This window comes from Perca fluviatilis, chromosome 4, assembly GCF_010015445.1.
Source record: "Perca fluviatilis chromosome 4, GENO_Pfluv_1.0, whole genome shotgun sequence".
NCBI lineage: Eukaryota > Metazoa > Chordata > Actinopteri > Perciformes > Percidae > Perca > Perca fluviatilis.
Window position 1 is genome coordinate 39,971,256 of NC_053115.1, and position 22,085 is coordinate 39,993,340.

General features: G+C 39.0%; 2 protein-coding genes across 3 annotated transcripts in view; one reads left to right on the forward strand and one right to left on the reverse strand.

Moving 5' to 3' along the window:
* The window catches only part of LOC120557668, a 1,015,838-nt gene that overhangs the window by 634,297 nt on the left and 359,456 nt on the right, over positions 1-22,085 (reverse strand). The window lies entirely within an intron of this gene.
* Positions 1-22,085, forward strand: part of LOC120557124 — a 655,636-nt gene that overhangs the window by 180,245 nt on the left and 453,306 nt on the right. The window lies entirely within an intron of this gene.

Consider the following 22,085-nt stretch of genomic DNA (forward strand, 5'->3'; position numbering starts at 1 on the left):
CAGCAGTGTGTATCTGGTCAAACAGAATTAAGTCATATGAAACATGTGTTCCATATGGTAACAAAAATGCTTTATAGTATAGTATAGTTTTTGCAAGAGTGTTTCATTTTGCAAAGGGTCTGAGGTGTTCTGCTGATTGGGTGTAGTGTTTTGAAAAAACGGCCCCTGTTTTCAAAATAGTGCTTAAGCAGTCGGAAAAAAAAAACTAACAGCTACATGTAAGCCTACCTCTGGTTGGGAATCACCACAGTAGATTATAACCAATCTACTCATTTTTGTCACTTGCCAAAAAGTGATTGCAGCTTCTACCTTGTCACTGAAAGGTTGTCTCTGTCTCAAAATGAAATGATTTCATTCATGAGGCTTATATCTGGCCCTTAGGAGGGGCAATACATCCCACAGAATGCACTTTTGCAAAGTGAGGTCCCGCTTTTTAATTGTTGAATTGGTCTTTTACTGTAAAAGGTCATTTCAACAAGTAAAGAGTTCTGGGGGGGCTATAATATAGTTTTCAAAGTGACCTTTGGAATTAAAAAACTAGTCGATGCAGTTTACAGGCTGCGACCGCTCCCACAGACGGCAATAAAGTTTTTGTTTCTGTTTCCACCCAACGTCAAACACCAACTGCATTATGACATACTTAAAAAAAAAAAAACACTGAGATCATCTGTGAGGAATCGATCAATAACCTGTGCTTTGAATAATTGCATGTGTTACTAATGCTAATAATTAGTATAGTCCGAAGAGCGTGCTCTTGATCCTTAAAATTGACACAACACCAGGTTCTTTCTGTCTGTCTGTCGCCTTCATATCTACAAAGTTAGTAATTCTTACCGTTTTCATCACAAAGTGTTTTCCCAGTCAAACACAGAAGACACAAACACAGCAGATCCAGAAGAAGCTTCATAGTTGTCGATGAATTATTGTAAAAAATAAGGAGCTCTTACAAATATCTGCACACAGTTTACTTTCAATTAGACTACCTCTATTTCTCACTCCCAATGACTGTAGCAATAGTAGTACTGTATATGTTCCTCCATGTTACCGCACAGCAGCAGCGGGGAGACGTGGAGCTCTGTCTCCATCTTGTGTCGTGTTACTGGAGTTACACAAGTCTTATCATCAGTCCTGTGTCTTGTAGATGGATAAAGACCATAGACAGTATATATACATGGACCAATAGATCTCGTTGCTCTCAGGGCCGTATTAAGACAGTGTAGGTCAAAGGCCCACCCCCCCTCCCCCACTACCCCCTTTACTCGTGCTGTCCTCCTGGCAAAAAAAACCAGACATAATCAAGGGGATTTCTCAAATGTAATTTACTAACTTATCCAGATACATACATGTAGGCATATGAGCAGTGAGCACTATATTCAAACTTTCTCAATTCAAAATGTCTAAAAAAGCCAAAATCAATACTATATATTGCAGCATTGTGGGTAGGTCAAATATGTATTGTATGTATTTAGATGTTCATTGATGCATGCATTTAAACAAATAATCAAATAGACATGTACTTATGGTTAGTGAGTGTGTTAATATAGATTTTAAGTGTTAATATATGTTTTAAAAACATGTTTAATACTAAAATTCCCGATTAATTCAGCTAGTCACCAGGTGTATATGTATTTTGTGTGAACTGATCTAAAGTGAGGAACACTTATTAATACAACAATCTATAATTAATCCAGGTAGCTTCATGAATTATGACAATACAATCATTACACACATTATAAATAAACTTATTAAACTAAAAATAAAACATGTAAAACTGTTTCTAAGAATTGCATACTAATGTGTATTATTGTAGGAACAATGCTTGACAAATGAGGTATTAAGTATTTACTGATGCTAAGTCTTCATAGTGTGAATTCAAGATAGTCTCAAGACTGTCTGGTAAAGTATTGAGCTCATATTACTCCTGACACTGATACTGTCTTTTACTGAACTAATGTACAGTATGGACTCATGCAGGAGTGTGAGTGTCTCAGCACACTAGTCAACAGGGGACTTCCGTCTTTCACTACTGTCTAAGTGGGGACAATCTGTTCTATTTTAGAGCACAAACTTGAAACACCATTGCAAGATAGTTTTCTTCTTTCAACTGTCCGACATACTTACAGATTAGTATGTAATTCCTAATCAAAGTTATTAATGTTTCATTTGTTCTTTAATAAGCTTATCTATAATGTGCTAATATTATAATTTCCATACTTCATGAATGATGGATTCCCCATTTTTAAGCATTATATCAATTACAAACCAGGTATTTAAAAGCTGTCAAGGGTTACAAGAATTATTAGCATTTAGTTGAGATTATCTTTTTTGTCAGTATTATGAATTGTGCTTATTTCTTTTTCATACATGTTACTTAATTTACAAATGAGATTGAAAGGCCTTATCTGTGTGGGGGAGGGTTACCAGTACCAGACGATGATCGTTAGGCCTTTACACCTTGAGCTTTAGGGTTGCTAATGTGAAATAGCCAGATCGTCATACAAAATTTAGACTAAAATTCCCCTGTCCTGAAATGATGAAATTCAAGGACGTTGTGAAGACGGTACATTGTAATTGTCAGAAATATAACTTTAAGAAATGTGCATAAAAAAAATATGCTCTGCTTTTAAAGTTTCTGAACACAAGTAATGAGCCATTTCCAACTATTTTTGGGAAATATGCTTGGCAACTCGTTTCACTGCCACGAGGCAGTTGTGAAAAAGTCCTGGGAAAATCTCTGCGGCGTTGCATCCATTTGCGATCAAATACTAGACATTATCTCTTCCCCTAGCTGGATGTGGCCAGAGAATTTCATCAACATCACAGGCGATATATCCTCACTGGCAAGACAACTATCTTGAATGTCGAATCCATCCTTGCACAGCTGGGGTGTTGACTTGGTCACAGGCGTCCTCCATGGTCTCAATGAGGGCTATCGACACTCAATCCTCAAATGTCACAGGGAGGGGTATCAAACGTGCTGATATGGTGCATCCAATGAGCAGCTGATTACTGTAACTGTAGACAGATTTTCTTTTACCTGTTTCCTTGTCGAAATGTCCTCATGACAGATGCCGCTGTATATCTACTAAGATTTGGCTGAACTTAGTCCAGCCTCCCTCAGCGTCATTCCGTGGTTCACAACATGGTCCGCTAGTGTTGCGCGACTTTCATTTGATAAATTTGGTCCTCTTCTTCTTTGAGCATATTCCAGTCCCTCCAGGATTTCGCGATGTCGCGATCGCGCCAATTCACGCGAATTCAACCAATCACCGCGACTTTGGTGCGACTCGCAATTTTGACCAATCACCGCAACTTTTCTGCAACTTTGACCAATCATCGCGGTCTCCTGCAAAGCGTCGTCATACGTCAGCAAACTCACTTCCTTGTTTTGTTCAGAAGATGCAGCAGCATGCGCAGCAGACATGTGTGCTGCCGACGTCTCACATTTACCTAGAAAAATAACAGCAAAGGACCGTGAAAAACAGTATCCAGATGTTCTTTACGAAAACGGGGGTAAACTGTTTTGCAAGACGTGCAACGTTTTAGACTTTAACGATTTAAAAGTCGCTGCCGTTTCAATCCTGGCTGTCGGCTTTGCAGCGGGTGGGGCTACTGCTCCGTTCCCTCCGTGACTGACGCTTGCACACACACACACATACACACACACGGTGGATGCAAGAGAAAAAGGAGATGAGACGACACGATGACAGCTACGCTCATTATTGTAAGTGCAATGATAAGTCAAAGTCAGTACTTTATCAAACTGTATGAATGTGAGTCGGTCCGTGTACTTTGTCGTTCATTCGATTTTCATTTCATAAACAGGTATTAAAAAACTAAAAACGAATGGTTATTTGATTTTCGTTTTAAAATACAACATTTGAAATTGAAATACAAGGCTTTTTCTTTTTCATGGTCGAAATAAGATAGGAGAAAGTTTAAATATGCTTTGATTTTCATTTTCTATTTTCTATAACAAAAATAAGATCACTAACGAAAACAGAAACGAAAAAGTCTTTTTTTTCATATTCAGAGACCGGATGTTGTCATTTCCAAGGCAACAGCGCCAGCCTAACCTACCAGTGTTGCTTTCAGCCCAGGCAATACAATTACTTTTGGAAACCATACTCTTGGTATGGGGGAATTTTATTTCATAATGTCACATGTATTTATTCCCCTCACTCTGCCCCTCCCTCTGACTCTCTGTCTCTACCGCGCGCGAACAACTTCGCCTCAATCGAACCAGCTGTGAAACAGACTTTCAGTTCACGGGCTGTAACGTTACCGTTCCGCACACGTTAACAATCCCAGCAAACGTTCTGTTGCTGATCTGGCAGAGAGTCACCGCGGTTCGGGATCAGATATGGGGATCAGACCTCCGGTGCTGGGTCTATTGTAATATTAGCTGCTGCTGCAGCTAGCTAAGCAGCTCGCCACCGCCCTGTGACCTTGGTCCTGCGGTTCGGCCCCCAGTGCTGACAGACTCTGGTCCGTCTGCAGAGCTGCGTTACCACGCTCTAGCTGAGCTGGGAATCTGCCGCTTCGTGATTTATTCATATTTTATTTTATTTGCAGATAGTGATATGCTATGATGCACTGATGTCAGGCAGGCTTGCTGCTGCTTTTAGTCTGAGTCTGTGAGATAACCAAACTTCCTTTAAATATAACGTGCATATAAATAGATGGAATAAATAAAAGTCCCTCGAAATAAATATAAGTAAAACATACATGTATTTAGGCTATTTAACTATTATGACTAATATGTTCATGTGTATTTAACAATGGTATTTCCTCATTTATGTATTTCATGATCTATTTCATAGCCATATGTATATTTATGTAAAGGGGGGCAAAAAGCTACAGATTCCCTCAGCTGCAGCCGGGACATTCTAAAACGCTTAACGTGAAAAAGCTTAACTTTAATGTAGCTACCTAAACAATGATCAATCAGATATCAGTCAGTTATCAGTCAGATAACGTCCATGACTTGGGTTAATTTTTGATCACTGTTTAGGTACATTACTTTACAATAACCCTTAATGAAGCAAAACCCTTAATGTCAGCTATGTCCATTGGGTTAGATTTTGACAGTTCAGTGGTTGTATGAGAGAGAAATTTGGTAATCCTTGATCATTGCTCATTGATCATGCGGCCCGAAGTACGCCAGCTCTGCAGAGTCAGTCCCGGGGAGCCGAACGCAGGGACCGAGGTCACAGGGCTGGTGGCTACCTGCTAGCTAGCTGCAGCAGCAGCTAATATTAGAGTAATAGACCCAGCACCGGAGGTCTGATCCCTATGATCTGATCCCGAACCCCCGGTGACGCTCTGCCAGATCAGCAAGCTTAACGGCAGCAACAGAACGTTTGCTGGGATTGTTAACGGTGGCGTAACAGTAACGTTACAGCCGTGAACTGAAAGTCTGTTTCCTCAGCTGGTTCGATTGGGGCGAAGTTGTCTGCGGCGGGTAGAGACAGAGAGTCAGAGGGAGGCAGGGAGAGAGGGGAATAAATACATGTGGCATTATGAAATAAAATTCCCCCCAAGCATTACCAAGAGTATAGGTTTCCAAAGTAATTTTAGCCTGGGCTGAAAGCAACACTGGTAGGCTAGGCTGGCGCTGTTGCCTTGGAAATGACAACATCCGGTCTCTGAATATGAAAAAACAAACCTTTTTTCGTTTCTGTTTTCGAGTGATTTTATTTTTGTTATATGAAATAGAAAATGAAACTCAAAGCATATTTAAACTTTCTCCTATCTTATTTCGACCATGAAAAAGAAAAAAAGCCTTGTATTTCAATTTCAAATGTTGTATTTTAAAACGAAAATCAAATAACCATTCGTTTTTTGTTTTTTAATACCTGTTTATGAAATGAAAATCGAATGAACGAAAAAGTACACGGACCTGAGTCCCAGGCCAGGTTAGGAAATTAACTAACAATGTAAAGATCAACAAGCCATAGATATTTTCAAATTTGATTCATTCAATAAAGTATTATTTTTTGGTCTTAAATCCACCAGCCATTTTCATATTATATCAACATTTGCAGCATCCTGAGCCTTTTTGGTAAGGTTACTAGGAAAACTCAGCCCAGGATAGTTTTATTCTCTTTATTCTCTCTTTATTCCTTTTTATTGTTAAAGAACTATACAAAAAAAAAAATATACAACTTTTCACACTTTCACTGGCCTCAAAACTTCATTGCAACAAACATACAAAATACATCGCAAACTTCTATTTCTTTTTTAATACAAAAAAATGCAATCCAGGCATTGTGGACCCAAAAAAAAAAAAAAAAAAACGCCAAAAAAAAGGAGGGAGGGTCTTTTCCCACTTTTTTCTTTTCCTCTCCCTCTCCCTCTCCCTCTCCCTCTCCTTCTCCCTCTACCTCCACCTCGGCCTCTACCTCTGGCTGGGCCTCTTCCTCTACCTCCTTCTCCTCCTCTGTGGATTCCCGCTCTCACTCTCAGTCTTCTTCTTCTGACTCCTTCCATTTTGGTTGAAGACAGGTGAACTTACCTGCTGCATTTTATATAGTGCTCAAACCTGAATGGTGTGTCTACAATTAAGCAATCATGTGTTTTCATGGACTACGTTTACAAGCTGTCAATTTTCGGGTTATGGTCGGGTTAAGGTCACTATTCGGGTTTCTGAAACATTCGGAATAACCCGTTTACATGCGTGAGCAGAGAGAGTTACTCCTACATGGAATTTGTAATCAATTGGCAATATCCCGGCGGAACGGCGACGCTACGGTTAGCGTCTGGACGTAGCGCCTCGGACAACCTTAAGACACATAATAACTTTTCGGTCACCTTCTTATAAATCTCACTATCTTGGTACTTTCTGCCGTCAACAAAAGACATTTTATTCATGGTTTTCACCACACTAATAAAGAAATTGGTTTCCTCCTCGCTCCAAAAGTGTGGTGCTGTGCTGCGTCTCGCCATGTTTACCTCTACATCTTGTTTACTTCCGGTATACTGCGCGCAGGTTTTCTGCATTGACATATATATATATATATAACTATATTATTATAGTATATCATTATTATTATAACTATGTTTTCTGGTGTATATGTATTCGGGTTTTTAAAAACCGGAATATGAGCATATTCGGGTTTTTGCCGGTGTTTACATGGCCGTGCGCGACCGGGTTATTGCTAATATTCGGTTTTTGAACGGGTTAATGGCTGCATGTAAACGTAGTCATGGTGGCTGTGTTTAACCAATTGGTTCATGGGTGTATTCATTTGAAAGCCTTTGCTTTGAAATTGCAAGGAAATGACATCAAATGATATCACTTGTATGTCAAATGCATACAAGTGTGTTTAGGGTTTTGCAAATCACTGTGTGTAATGTTTTGCAAAAAGTGTGAAGCTGACAATGTGCTTACAGTTGTGCAAATCTAGGCCAGTGTTTTGCTCCTTGAGTGTAAGGTTTTGCTAATTGTGGGAAAGTTTTAATTTTAGTGTGTAAGCAGTTGTAAAAAACTGTAAGAGAAGGAGCAGCACACAGAGCTCTGTTGCCATCTTGTGTCGTGTTACTGGAGTTACACAAGTCTTATCATCGGTCCTGTGTCTTGTAGACGTATAAAGACGTCAAAGACGAATTTTCAGGTTCTGATCAATTGGTTTAAATAAAAAAGATTAAAACAGATTATCCTTGCTAGCAGCTAGGCGAGCATTATAACGTGTGTTACAAAGTGACCACGTTTGTCTCTGAAGTAAAGGCTGGACTACAATAGAGCTGTTTGGAGCAGTTTGTGAACAGTTTTTCTGGTGGAGATGGTAAGTCCCTTTGGGGGGGACTTTGGGCTTTTTCACTTTGTAAACCTATAACGTGCACAAAATATATATATATAACACAATAAAGGAAAGGGGAAAAGTCAAAAAGCATAATATGAGCACTTTAATGCAGTTCAGTGGTTAAATTTGACAGAAGAAAAAAGTATTTCATGAAAAGATAATAAAATCGTCATATTCAAAAGAAATAACAATTGTAGAAAAATGTGATTTCATGAAAAGAAAGAATAAAATCTTAAAATTCAGAAAATGAAAAAATGTAATTAAGAACAGAAAGTAATTATGAGAAAATCAAGAATAAAATCGTTTTAGAAATGAAACAAATTTAAAAATGAAAAAAATTGAAAAATAAAATCGTGATATTCAGAAAATAAAAAAAATGATTTAAGAAGAAACAGGAAATTCATGAAAAGAATTACGAATAAAATCGTAATATTCAGAAAATTAAAATAGTTAAAAAAAAAGAGTCATTTCATGGAGAATAAAAAATTAGAATAAAATCGTAATGTGCAGAAAATGAAAAAATCTTTTTAAATAAAAAGTGGTTAAATGAAAAAAGATGTAATAATGTAATACAATTTACATCAAAACCCCCCAAAAAAGTGATGGCGCCCTCTGGTGGACACCAGCAGGAACTACAAACAGAGCGCCAGAAAACACACACACATTAAAACATGTTTACAGGTTTTATTATATTAATTTCAATGTTTTAATCTCATACACTGACCCCACTTTTTACATTTAAATTTATTTAATTTTGAATATTTCTTTTGCAATACTATGTCCGTTTGTTTTAATCAGTATTATTGATCAAATATTTAAAATAATTAATTTAAATAATTGATCAAAATAAAAGGGATATTGGGTTACAATATAAATACATGCAATTTATTTAAATTTACTTAAAAAGGTCTCGTCAGTGTATAAGATCAAAACATGTAAATTAAAATAATAAAAACTGTAAACATGTTTTAATGTGTGCATTTGTTTACTGGTGCTCTGCTTGTAGTTCCTGCTAGTGTCCACCAGAGGGCGCCATGACGTCACTCACCAGCAGAGAGATGCTTCCTCTGAATGCAGTGCAGTGGTTACATTTGACAGAAGAAAAAGTTATTTTATGAAAAAATAACAATAGAAAAAATATTATTTAAGAAAAACAAAAAAAGATGATGATCAGGAGGTGTTCCTGTATGATAAAGGTCATCTTTACAGTGACGACCGTCCAGGTTAGAGTGAGCAGTTCAAAGGTCGAGTCTCACATTTTCCAGATAAACTGGAACAAGGCAACGCCTCCATAACCATCAGAAATACGACGAGGGCTGACAGTGGAAAATACAGATATACCGTCCAGAGTATAAGTGGCATCAGTCAAAAAATGCGTCATGAAGAGGAAAAAAACATATATAAGTCGCACCGGACTATAAGTCGCATTTATTTAGAATTTTTTCATCTGTCAACTACACAATAGCACACAGAACAACAGGCTGAATACGGTAGGTGTCCGGTATGTTAACGTAACACATTAACAGTTACTGAACTACACAATAGCACACAGAACAACTAGCTACCAGGGAGTGGAGCATGGATGTATTAAAAGGCGTGGAGACGTAACTGCACCGTTGACAAGCCCCTCCCGACTCGTTCCTCCATCTCTGGCCGTCTTGCTTTCAGCCCGCGATTAGCCGATTAGCTTTCTTTGTTTTCTTCATTGCAATAAGAGTCACCTTTTCGCCTGTCCCTCACAAGTTTCTCCCTCATTTCATACTTTCTTTCTGCTGCTCGATTACCGTTTTCGGCTGCATATTTTACTACCTGCAGTTTGTTATCTCTTTTCTTTCTCAGTTGTCTTTAGGATCAGCATATAGTTGTCACAAGCCTAGAGCGCCCTCTCGCGGCTGTAGACGGTAATGTTTTTAGTATGAATTAACATGTAAAAACATGTCAAATTATATAAATTTTGATATATAAATCGCACCTGACTATAAGTCGCAGGACCAGCCAAAGTAGGAAAAAAAGTGCGACTTATAGTCCGGAAAATACGGTAGTTTTTCATTAAATGAGACACCTATAATGTTCCACATTAAGCTTGTTGTTGGTGAGTACTTTGATTAAACAGTTAAAGATGTCCTCTCATTTAAGGACTGGAGCCTGGTCTCCACCTTGTTATCTAGCTGCTGCATCTGAACAAACATGATGAAAACTTTGAACTCATCGATGGTGTCAGTTTCACATTTCTTAATGAAATATCAGCAGTCTGTAGTAGATTAAATCTGAGTGTGCACACTGCCTGATGTTACTGAGAGATGCATCTGCATTTTGTTTTCCAAAAAAACAAACCAAAGAAAGTCAACTTAACTTTTATGCAGTTTTTAAGGTAGTTTTAGCTGCTCAGTGGTCAGCAGATTAGACTGTGGTTGTAGCTACCGGGCAGCTTCCAGGTACCTGCGTGAATGTGATCAGGGCGTTCCTGCAAAAAGAGAAGTTTCCTCTCAGTGAACCTTCCCTGAATAAATAAAAGCTTAAAGGTAGCCTATGTGTAGGACTCCATTTTCATCACTCAGCGACACACACAAAGCAGTAGGTGTCACCAAGTGTACCTGCTGGTTCGTGTTTGTACATTAACATTTACTTTATTTCCAAACAGAAACAAATGCGTTATACTTTCTTCTTTTTTACTTTGTGGAGGGGGCAGATCTGTGTAGATCAGCCACCAATAATAAATTATGTGTTAGCAGTAAAACTGTGATTGTGCAGCCTCAACATGATCAAGAAAGTTTATCATAATAATACATAAGTTTTATATAGTGCTTTACATGGAACTCAAAGACGCTTTACAAACAAAAGAAAGAAAGAAAAGAAAGAAAGAAAGAAAGAAGAAAGAAAGAAAGAAAGAAACAAACAAACAAACAAACAAACAAACAAACAAACAAGATAAATAAATTATGGATAGGCCAATTCAAACAAGTGAGTTTTGAGCAGTTTTTTATAGGTGTTCAGTGAGTCTGAGTTTCTGATGTGGATGGGGAGTGAGTTCCAGAGGGTGGGGGCAGCTATTGCAAACGGCGCTCCCCCCAAAGTTCCGTGGGTTGATTTGGTGATGGGTTTGAGGAGGTTTTAAGTCTGCTGAGGCGAAGGCATCTGGAGGGGGCGTGTGTGTTGTAAGAGGTCTGTGAGGTATGGAGGGGCCAGATTATTGAGAGCTTTGTAGGTGATGAGTAGAACTTTGTAATGGATGCGCTGTTGTACAAGGAGCCAGTGAAATTGTTGAAGGACAGGGGTGATGTGTTGTCTTGAACCGGTTTGGGAGAGGGAGGCTGACAGCAGAGTTTTGACGTATTGCAGTTTTTGTAAGACAGATGAAGGGAGACCATATAGGAGGCTGTTGCAGTAGTCAAGTCATGATGTAATGAATGCATGGATGAGAGTTTCAGCAGCAGATGTCAAGAGAATTAGAACGACAATGTTACTTAGGTGGGAAAAAGGCAGTTTGGGTGATATAAGGACGTATGGGGCTTAAAAGTGAGTGTGGGGTCAAAAATGATACCAAGATTTCAGATCTGGAGTGAGGTGTTGACTGTATGTCCAGCGATGGAGAGGCGAAATCTTGGGAGGACGTAGTGATTTTGGACCAATGATGATGATTTCAGATTTGTTGTAGTTGAGTTTAAGGAAATTGGCAGTCATCAAGGTTTTTAATGCAGAGAGGCATTTTGTGATGGTTGATACTGTGGCAGGAGTGATGGATCTAGTGCTGAGGTATAGTTGGTTTGTCGTGTAACGCTGTGGAATTTGAGTCCGTGATTTTGAATGATAAGTCCAAGGGGAAGCATATACAGGATAAACAGAAGAGGACCTAGCACTGAACCTTGAGGGACTCCGTGATTGACCGGTATGGTATGGGACGTACAGTTGTTGATGGATATGAATTGAGATCTGTTGGTGAGGTAGGAGGTGAACCAGGAGAGCGCTGAACCAGAGATGCCCAGATTTTTTAGACGTTAAATAATGTTCTTTATTACTGTTTTGTCTTTTTTCCTGCAGCTTCAACTCGGAAGAAGGAATGTCGTTCACTAATGAGGGAATGAGGATTTGATAATGTCTGTGTTGCTGGAAACATTTCTTTAGTTTTCAGTTATTTTATGCTTGTGTTATATCACAATGTATATGCTCATTGATTTTGTCTTGCAGTTGTAGTTGATTGTGTAACTGTTTGTAAGACTTGTACAGTATTCCTGTTCCAGAGGTGTGTAGAGCAGAGAGGACCAGATCAACATGATGATGCTCTTATAAGTCTTGTATTCTTGTAATCAGTCCAAAGTACAAAGTTTGCAGTCATGCTATGAAGTGTAATTGTTATGAAAATCTTTTTTAAAACAATAATTTTTGGTGCTTTTAGAAGAATAGTAAAGACTGATATGTATCATTTTTTTTATCTAACTCAGTGAGAAAGTGGATAAGGCGCCGCCCAGGTGGGTCACCGGGTAGAGCCCGTAGTCTACTTTACACTCCAATACATCCCTGCTCCATTTACCTCGGAACTCGGGAGCCGAAGTTGGGGAGGACATTACACCCGAGTTGAATGGGTTCGGATTTTCATTGTTTACATTAGCCAGGTTAGACATTGTTAGCAATGCCCGTTTATAACAAAGCATTTTTGTGTTTGGATTTTACCCGCAAAGTTATGTGTGCACACATACCTTGTTGGCCGGCATACAGCTGTTGTCTGACATCTCGTTCTGCTGGCCACCAGCAGCTCCAAAAGCTCCGGTGTACAACAGGTAAGGATGCGCTCAGCTGGTGTTCCAGCAACACACATCCAGCGATGTCCTCAGGTAAATGACAGCTCAATGGTGTCAGTACGATGTCCTCAGGGAGACAGTTTTATTATAACAACACAATTTATTTCTTAACATTTGTAATTACACAAAATACAGCCACTTCGTTCCTACTGTACCACTTTTCACTCATAAATAAACGAAAACGTAGCTAAAACTATTTGCTTCTCCATTCAGTGCAACACCTGAGTGCAGTTACCTCTTGATTATAATACCTCCTAATTGACAGCGAACCACTGCCCCCAGTGGCGGGAGGTTGAAACCAAACAAACCAACACAGTCTCACTCCCTACTCGTCAAATGTATGACGCATGGTCAAGGACCCTGGCGTCAAGTTTCAACGAAATAAAGTTGGACTTAATGATTATTACCGCGAGGGGTCCCCACAGATGGACATTCATGTTATTTCCTCACCGTCCGGATATCGCGAAAGAAAAAACACCCCCGCCCCTTTAACTTAGAAATCTATGACAGTTATTATTTGTATTTTTAGCCCAATAACCAGTGTTTTAATCAACATTATTCACGAGATATTATCATGGTTTATATGTATTTATTTTAATGTTATTATTTCAGTCTATTTCGGCCAGGGAAGCTGGGTTGCTTTTTTGTTGATTTATGTTTTTTAAACTATAACGCTACATCTATCAACATTTATTTAGATGTTATCATGGTATTCATTTCTTTATTTTAATAATATCATTTCGGTCTTATAACCGGTAAAATATTACAGTAGGCCTATATGCTGTAATTAGAACATTACGATATGATCCGAGCTTGACGCATTCAAAGCCGATATCCCCCAATTCAATGCGGCCATTCATTTCAAAGAATCGGGCAGCGATCAGCGGGTATTTAACGCCAGGATCGCTTCAATATACATACATACACGTTGCTCAGTTTTGTTCCAGTAAGTTATGAACCATAATAACGTTTAAACAAATCCGCGGAAAACTCCGGAAGTGACGTAGTACGTCCCGCACAGCGGATACGAGGATAAAAATATATAATATTCGTATTATTAATGTTTTTTTCTAATGTTGTATTTGAGGAGTTAAACAATAAAGATAGTTATAATATTAAAATACAGTTTCATTTATTTGTCTACGTTTAAACGAATCCGCGGAAGTGACGTGAAATTCCACACCTCGTCTGTGAAAGAATGTTCCACGTTGTACGTGAGAATTTACACAATAAAATACTAATAATGAAAAAATTGTGTTTTATATTTAGCACTTTGATTTGCCTTATATATACTATATATAAAACCTACAGTTGAGTGTTTAGAAATACAGCCTAATGGCTTGTTTGACTAATTTCCATTTGTTTTTGAATTGTACTGTTGTGAAAAACAACAAACTATATACAAAGAGAAGCATTTTTTATTTTATTTTCCATGCATAGTTATTTAAACGCACCATTTTTCATTTTGCAGTTGATGAATATTAATAGCAAAGACTAAAGGGGAAAAACATGAGTATATTTATGTGTGGGACTTAGTTTGATTTAAAATCACACTGCATTATTAGTTGTTTTAAATGAATTACTTTTTTGAAATATCAATTTATGGTAGGCCTAACATATTAATTATTATATTCAGAAGATGATCCTCATATCAGTCACCGTGGTTACAGCTTGTAGCCATCCTAACCTTTGTAGCCTTAACTGAGACTACCTTTTCAAAATTAAGAAGGGACTAGTTTTAGGAAGCATTTTCAGGAAATTAAAAGGATAAGCAGATTTTTGCTGAGGATTTTGTTCACAGAGTAAGATGTAGCTTTGTTTGGGTATGTATACATATACATGTGTTTTGCCATTTTTGGCACACTTCTACCTCAGCCCTACTGCACAAAGACAAAACTCACACATCTTATTCAACCATTTCACAAGCTGAGAAAAGGGTCATGACATGGGTCAGAGCAGTGGTTCCAACCTTTTTTCCAACCTTTGGTGCCCCACTGACTCATGTCCTGGGAAAAGCTGACCCCCCTCCCCTTTGAAACTGAAGTTGAGATAACTCTCGAGATAGAGCTGGGTCAGAGGATATCAGAGGTCATAAATGATGAACCAATCCATCGGCTCTGCTCCTATAGGCCCAATGGTGTTCATATGGACAACATGCACTTTTGGCTGGAAGGCCCGTGTTGAAAGTGTGTGTTATCATTTTAGTTGCAGACACTCCGCGGTGAATCAGATGGTTTGTGTTATACAAGGCTGCATTACAGAGCATATTAATATGACTGTCATGAAGGTTGTGGAGAGGAATAGAAACCAGTCTCTCCAGGCAAGCACACAGAATATGGTCTGCTCTATCTTTATTCTCCATGCCAAGTATGAGCTCTTATCCTCTGGCAGAAGATATGGGTGAACTTAACATTTCTAAACTATAGGCCTAATATGGACCTACCTCAATTAAAACTTTAAATAAGGTTGTTTGAGATTGAGGGTGTGCAATAGCTTCATGATATGAAGCATGGTTGCGTTGCTCTTGTCACTGTTGTGAAAGATGAGCAATAGATTGTTGCTGTGTGATGTGCCTCAGTCTAGCCTATATCACTTTGTTCATGTTGTTTTTTATTGTAAGTATGTCAGCTGTATGATAAAACAATATGTCAAGTGTTATTTGTGAAGCATTTGAACTCAAGGCAAATATCCCTCTGGGGATAATAAAGTATCTCCTGCTAAGTGGTCTCCATGATGTGTAAAAATTAAAACGTTGTCATAGGACTATAGCAAACACATCGTTGGAAAGGTCTCAACCTGGAGAGGAGCATATGTCAGTCTGGAGAGGATACATTAATCCTGCTTTGAAATATTGACCTTTGAACCTTGAACCCAGTACATGTATGAAGGCTTGTCATTTAGCAACAGAAGGTGCTACACACATAAGACCAGCTGTTATAGAAAGCTCTGGACCTCAGCTATCATGTAGCTATGGTCACCAAATTGTACCTACTGTAAGCACTGTCAAACATGGTAATAAGCTATTTTCACCTATTTAACGATTTGATTTTTAAAATCTGATGACACCAGTGTGTTCTCCATCGCAAAAAACCCCAGGGTGTATCCAAAATTATACACTGCCAACTTCTACTTATGAGAAATATACTAATATACTTTAAAACTACAACTCCCATAAGAAACGCCACAGAAGCTGTTACAAAGCTTGAGCACTTGTAGTTCTTCCGGGTCGGTGGGGGACTCGTTGGCTCCTGTGTTTCTGTCTGTCTGCCGTAAGATGGCTTGATTCCATTTTCAGGTTAGGGCCGCTCCGCCCGGCGTGAAAGCACTAATATATGAGACAAATACATGAAACTGTATTTTATTATTATAACTATCTTTATTGTTTAACTCCTCAAATACAACGTTAGAAAAAAACATCAATATTACGAATATTATATATTTTATCTTTATATATTTTTATCTTTATCTAAGTTAACTACGTCACTTCCGGAGTTTCCCGCGGATTCGTTTAAACGTTATTATGGTTCATAACTTACTGGAACAAAACTGAGCAACGTGTTGTTGCTGGTGACACAATCACTGACTGTATATATGTATATTGAAGCGATCCTGGCGTTAAAGACCCGCTGATCGCTGCCCGATTCTTTGAAATGAATGGCCGCATTGCATTGGGGGATATCGGCTTTGAATGCGTCCTGCTAGGATCATATCGTAATGTTCTGTATTACAGCATATACTGTAATATTTCACCGGTAATAAGACCGAAATAATATTATTAAAATAAAGAAATTAATAACATGATAACATCTAAATAAATGTTGATAGATGTAGCGTTATAGTTTAAAAAATATAAATCAACAAAAAAGCAACCCAGCTTCCCTGGCCGAAATAGACCGAAATAATAACATTAAAATAAATACATATAAACCATGATAATATCTCGTGAATAATGTTGTTTAAAACAGTGGTTATTGGCCTAAAATACCAATAATAACTGTCATAGATTTCCGAGTTAAGGTCGCGGGGCGTGTTTTTTTTCGTGATATCTCAGCCGGTGAGGGCCTAACATGAATGTCTATCTGACGGACCCCCTCGTCGAAAAATAACGTCAAGGGTACCCCTATTTCGTTGAAACTTGACGCCAGGGTCCTTGACCATGCGTCATACATTTGACGAGTAGGGAGTGAGACTGTGTTGAACAAACAAAAAACATAATCCAAAATGGCTCTTACAAGAATAAAAGTGGTTTTACTTTCTTGGTCAGTTTCTGAGACAGCAGCCCTAGTCTATATCGATGATGGCTAATTTACAGGATTGCTCCGTTATCGCCAGAAATACCTTCCTCTTTCTTTGTGTTGGCGTTCTAACCTCCGGTGGATTTCTGAGGACTATGATTAACTGCTCCTCAGATCTCTGCAGGGTAAATCCAGATAGCTAGCTAGACTATCTGTCCAATCTGAGTTTTCTGTTGCACGACTAAAACAACTTTTGAACGTACACGTTCCACCAAAACAAGTTCCTTCCTGAGGTTATTTTGCGGCGGCACCGTTGCTCCGTCCGGAGCTTAGCGCCGCCCAAGATGATTGTGATTGGTTTAAAGAAATGCCAATAAACCAGTGCACGTTTTACTCCCATCCCAGAATGGTGGGTGGACTAGCCAGACCCTCCTCCGCTTCGCCGTCATTTTGCTGCTCTATATTTGTTCCTCCAAATTTTGGAGTACGTGTGTGTGATTGCAACATACTGGACATGCAGATAAACAGTGGAGAAGTGAGTGTGTTGTGTTGCACGATGAGTTTAAAAAAAGTCTAAAGCCCAGTCCAAAGTCCAAAACCTGGATGATTATAGAACAATGACCAAAGCTGCTTTCGAATTTCTATTTTTAGTTTAACGAGCACAGGATGTATCCCTGAGGAAATGCCGAGCCTGACCAAAGATAAGAAGAAAAATACTGATTGCATGAACCGAATAACTAACTTGGCTCCCAAATGAAGTGCTGTAATCTGTCTCTACTTGCTAAACAGACTTTTAAGATAAGTGATTTTGTCCATTCTTCGATAAATAATTATTCTTAGTATATATTTAATCTAAATTCAAAGTTATTAAAAATATGCAAACAGTGCACAGTGTTAAATGTGTTGTAGTGAGATATTTTGTAGGAGACCCTGTGGACACCCCTTAAGGACCCTTTGGAGTCCCTGGACCCCAGTTTGAGAACTTCAGCTTCAAGCTACACTCCTGTAGATGCTGGTTGTTGTCTATCAGGGGTTAGTTGTTAGAAGTTAAAGATTTAAATTAAAAGATGGTTTTCCTCTTTAGCTGACCTCTGATCAAAGACTGTTATTATGTCCAAGTTGTCTTTAGAAGTGAGGAGTTTGTTTTAGCTTCTATTTTTAACAATGTGACGCCCTCCGCTGTCAAACAAAAAACAACTTTACACATTGTACACAACATTGAACTTTTTTAGCCTGACATGGTCATACTCAGATTCTAGTCAGAATATGAGTCTGATGCTGCTCCATTAGGCTGTGATTATGGGGCTTGTTTCAACTGAACCAGGAAAGAAAATGCCTCTGCACTCAATTGGATAGACCTACAACCAATCAGGGCAACGGAGACAGAGGTCACAGAAGCTGCAAGTCAAAGGCAGGATTCAACAGAGCAGAGGCAGAGACGGCAGTTTCCGTGTCGTGCGGACAGGTGTGGCAATGTGAATACATAATCGCAGTTCTCTGTTTCTCTTTTAAAATGAATGCGCTGTCGATATCTTCTATAACAGACACGATGGTGGAATCTAGATATCTCGATTCTCCAACGGCAGCCATCTGTCAAATTCAATCCAAGCGCTCTTTGGTGCCATGGTTGATTACGTTACTATTGATCATCTGTCCATCATCGTATCAAGCCTGCCCTGACAATTTGATTGGTCCAAACAGCTCTGGTTCGAGCACAGTTACTCCACGACGGATCAAGTCCAGACCGAACTTCCCGACCTCAAATGTTGTGGGCGGGGCTAAGTTCGGCTGGCATCCAGGCTAGAACTGTTTAGCACATTTCTAGGTTTTTCACTTCTGCTCAAACAGTCACAGATAAAAAAAAAAAAATTCACAACAAATCTCAAACCAGTAAGGTTACTGACAGCTGGCAGTGAGTTACATGGGGAGATTGTGCAGTAGCTCAACTAATTTCAACTTCACTAGTTCTATTTAACTTTTTATTTTAGTTTATCCAGCATCATTTTATCAGCTGAGAAGCAAAAGAATGAACCATGTTGCTTGCGTGAGTAACATTACATCCTAACACACAGGTGTGCACTGGGCCAACAGGTTTATGGGGCTCTGTTTATGCATGTTTCTGTCACGTCATCAGATGTAATCACAAATGTGGTTTGTTTCTGTGTCTTCTGTTAGGGTGGTGGATGGGTGAAACATCACAGGACTTTTCCCCCAGGAGTTCATGTCCCATTCTGGTTCTGCGTGTCACTGAAACGTACATTTTATAACCCCACCCACCATCTTTTTCTAAACCTAACTGTCCTGTTCTTGTGCCACATGTCAGTCACTACGTCCCGACCCAGAGCGACTAAAGTGACATCAAGAGTCCCGGTGCTAAAGGAGACTTTTAGCGTGAAAAAGAAACGCCAAAGACACATGACCTAGTGTCTGTATTCTATGTGTTGGGAGAGTGAAAATGTGTAATAAAGGGGTTGCAGAAGTGACAAGTCATCCTCAACATAAGTTGTGTTCTGGTTTCAGAATGATGAAGATAGTTGGAGAACAGTTAATAAAATGGCTTAAACAATAGTGCAAATAGCTGCCATAAATGGAGCATGCCCCCGATTTAGGTTAAGTTTGGTTTTCTTTGTACTAGTTGTAGTTATGTCCATGTTGGGTTTCCCTCTGTGCGTAATTTGGTTTGGCCAAGCCAGTATATACGTCCCCTTTCGTCTCACTCAGTTAGGTCAGTTTGTTGAGTTCATATCTTGTTTCGTTGTTGCTATTTTTGAGTAAAGTTAGATTGTGTTGACTTCTTTTATAGGCCTAGATATTAAGTTCTTGGTTTATATATTTTATATATATATATATATTTATATATATTTTTGCATTTTTTTGGGTAAAATAAAAACCCACTTTTCAACACAAACTCCTGTTCTCCTCATTGCCTTGCTGCTTGGTTTCTGACACTGGCACACCAATGAACACCTGTTTACTGGGTAAAAGCCTTGTGTTTCCCCAGGACACGATCTCAGCTCCCCCGTTTAAAAGCCCTGTGTTTTAGGACCCAAACAATGACCTTCTCCCTACAACAATCTTCACGCTCTTATACTGCAGCAGTCAATGTGGTGCTGACGTTAATAAATCATAGCTATATGTACAAATGGTTCATTACAACAGTCTGCTGAGGTACACAGTAAAGGCTAAAAACGTATCTGTTAAAAGAATGCTTTCAAGTTCAAGAAACAGTTCAAGAAAATCTCATATTTTGTCATTTTAAATACATAGCTCACTTGGGGCTTGGAAGTACTACAACCTGAATATCTCAAGTTTTTCTTAAAAACAAAAAAACTGACTAACTGATGTTGAAAAAATAAAGTATTTAATGAATGTTAGAGACAGACAATAGATTGAATAAGATTTATTTGTCTCATATATTAGCTTTTATCCAAAACGAGTTACAAAAAGTGCATTCAGCCACGTGGAAACAACCCCAAAAGAGTCATGCAACTACACCAACTGAAAGTGCTACATTTAGATACAATAAGGACTCGAACCTGCAGGAAATAAAATAAAAAAATTGTAGGATTCTCGTAGGGTACAGATTTGATCATTGGCAAATTATTAAAGATGTTTTATCAATATTAATAAAGTTATGAATATGGTTATTAATAACTTTATCAAATCGACAAACAATCAAAACGGGGCACCACCCTGCTAGTCAGGGACCAATAATCAAACTGTGGAACAGTCTCATTTCTGTGGTAATCCTTTAAAAAGGAAATAGAGGAAGGGGTGAATCCAAGCAACGGACCTGATTGACCAGCAATTGTTACAACAAGTACACAAATAATCACAAGCAACTGCTAATTAAGCATAATAAGATTTATTAACTTCACAATTATCAGTAGCTAAACAATAACCCTTTTTACAATATCACAACCAAAAAACAAAGCAAAAACAAAGCAGCATGTGTCATGGACACGTCTGTGTGTGTGTGTGTGTGTGTGTGTGTGTGTGTGTGTGTGTGTGTGTGTGTGTGAGCGCGGAAGAGGAGGGGCGGTGTCAAAATGTAGTCCTAACCACAGTCTATGGTCCTAACACAAAAACCAAACTGGCTACTTCTGTGAGCTGCACAAAACTATTTAGCCTCAAGAGGGCGGTAGTGGTGCTGCGTGCACGGGAGGGGCTGAAGAAGCCGAGGGGGTTGCTAGGCAACGCGCACGCTTAGCCTAGTATGCTAGGTCATGTGTTAGCTCTGTACAAGGTGATGCCGACTCCACGTGTGAGGCTAGCAGCATTAGCTCGGGAGCTAATGCTATAAATCAACGAGTATAATGATCAATTTATACATTCACAGACAGATTAATAATCACATATGGACCAGTACATGATTAAATCAGATCACATTAATGGCAACAATGGTAGCGAACCCTTTGCTCATTAGTAAACACACTACTTATCTCTGCCCAGACGTCAGCCTTTTTACGGTGTGTTCAGTCCGTTGTTTCTGTCGATAGATTTCCACAGAAATGAAACAGAACGACTCCCGGGCGCTCGTCAGGGCCACGGAGAAACTCCCCTCCAATAAGGCAGTAAGGGGAAGAGTTTGGTCGACTTTGAGAAGAAAAACGTTGTTTCCTTCTCACTGCAGTTATGAAAAACACTGGTGCGTTTTCATAGGATCTTCCGAAATTAAATCCACTTTCTCCAGAAAATAGAAGTTGAGCACAAGCGCTTGCGCGTCTCCTGTCAGCAACGGGAGTTGCAGGTGAAGACGAGGGGGTTTCCTAGGGTCAGGTTATTTATAGGTTCAGACCCCCTGCTGTGTTTATGGTCCCGCTGAACCAATAGGAAGACTTGAAACTCTTGAAAGGGTGAAAACTACACTTTTGTAGTCCTTTGACTTCCTGCCAGTTGTGAGGCGTTTCCCTTCTAGCTGGCGCTTTCACATAGAGGTGTGAATTAACCAGGCTTTGAGGTTTACATACAGACCAAGATTCCTTTGTCTTGGCCACATGTCCCCTTGTCTCTGGGCACATGTGTGTCTTGTATCCAGAGGTCAGTTTAATCTGAGGCCTTTTGGTTAAAATCGGGTTTAACCAGACTCTTGGTCCCCAACAAAATGTTGATGAAAAAAAGTGATGTAACGGGCTGAGAGTCTATTTATCAATCACCACACTGATCAATAATCATCTCATCCAGTTCTTTGGCACATTGTGCAGCTGCACATATACATAAACTGATCAATTTAAAAAAAGACCAGCCTT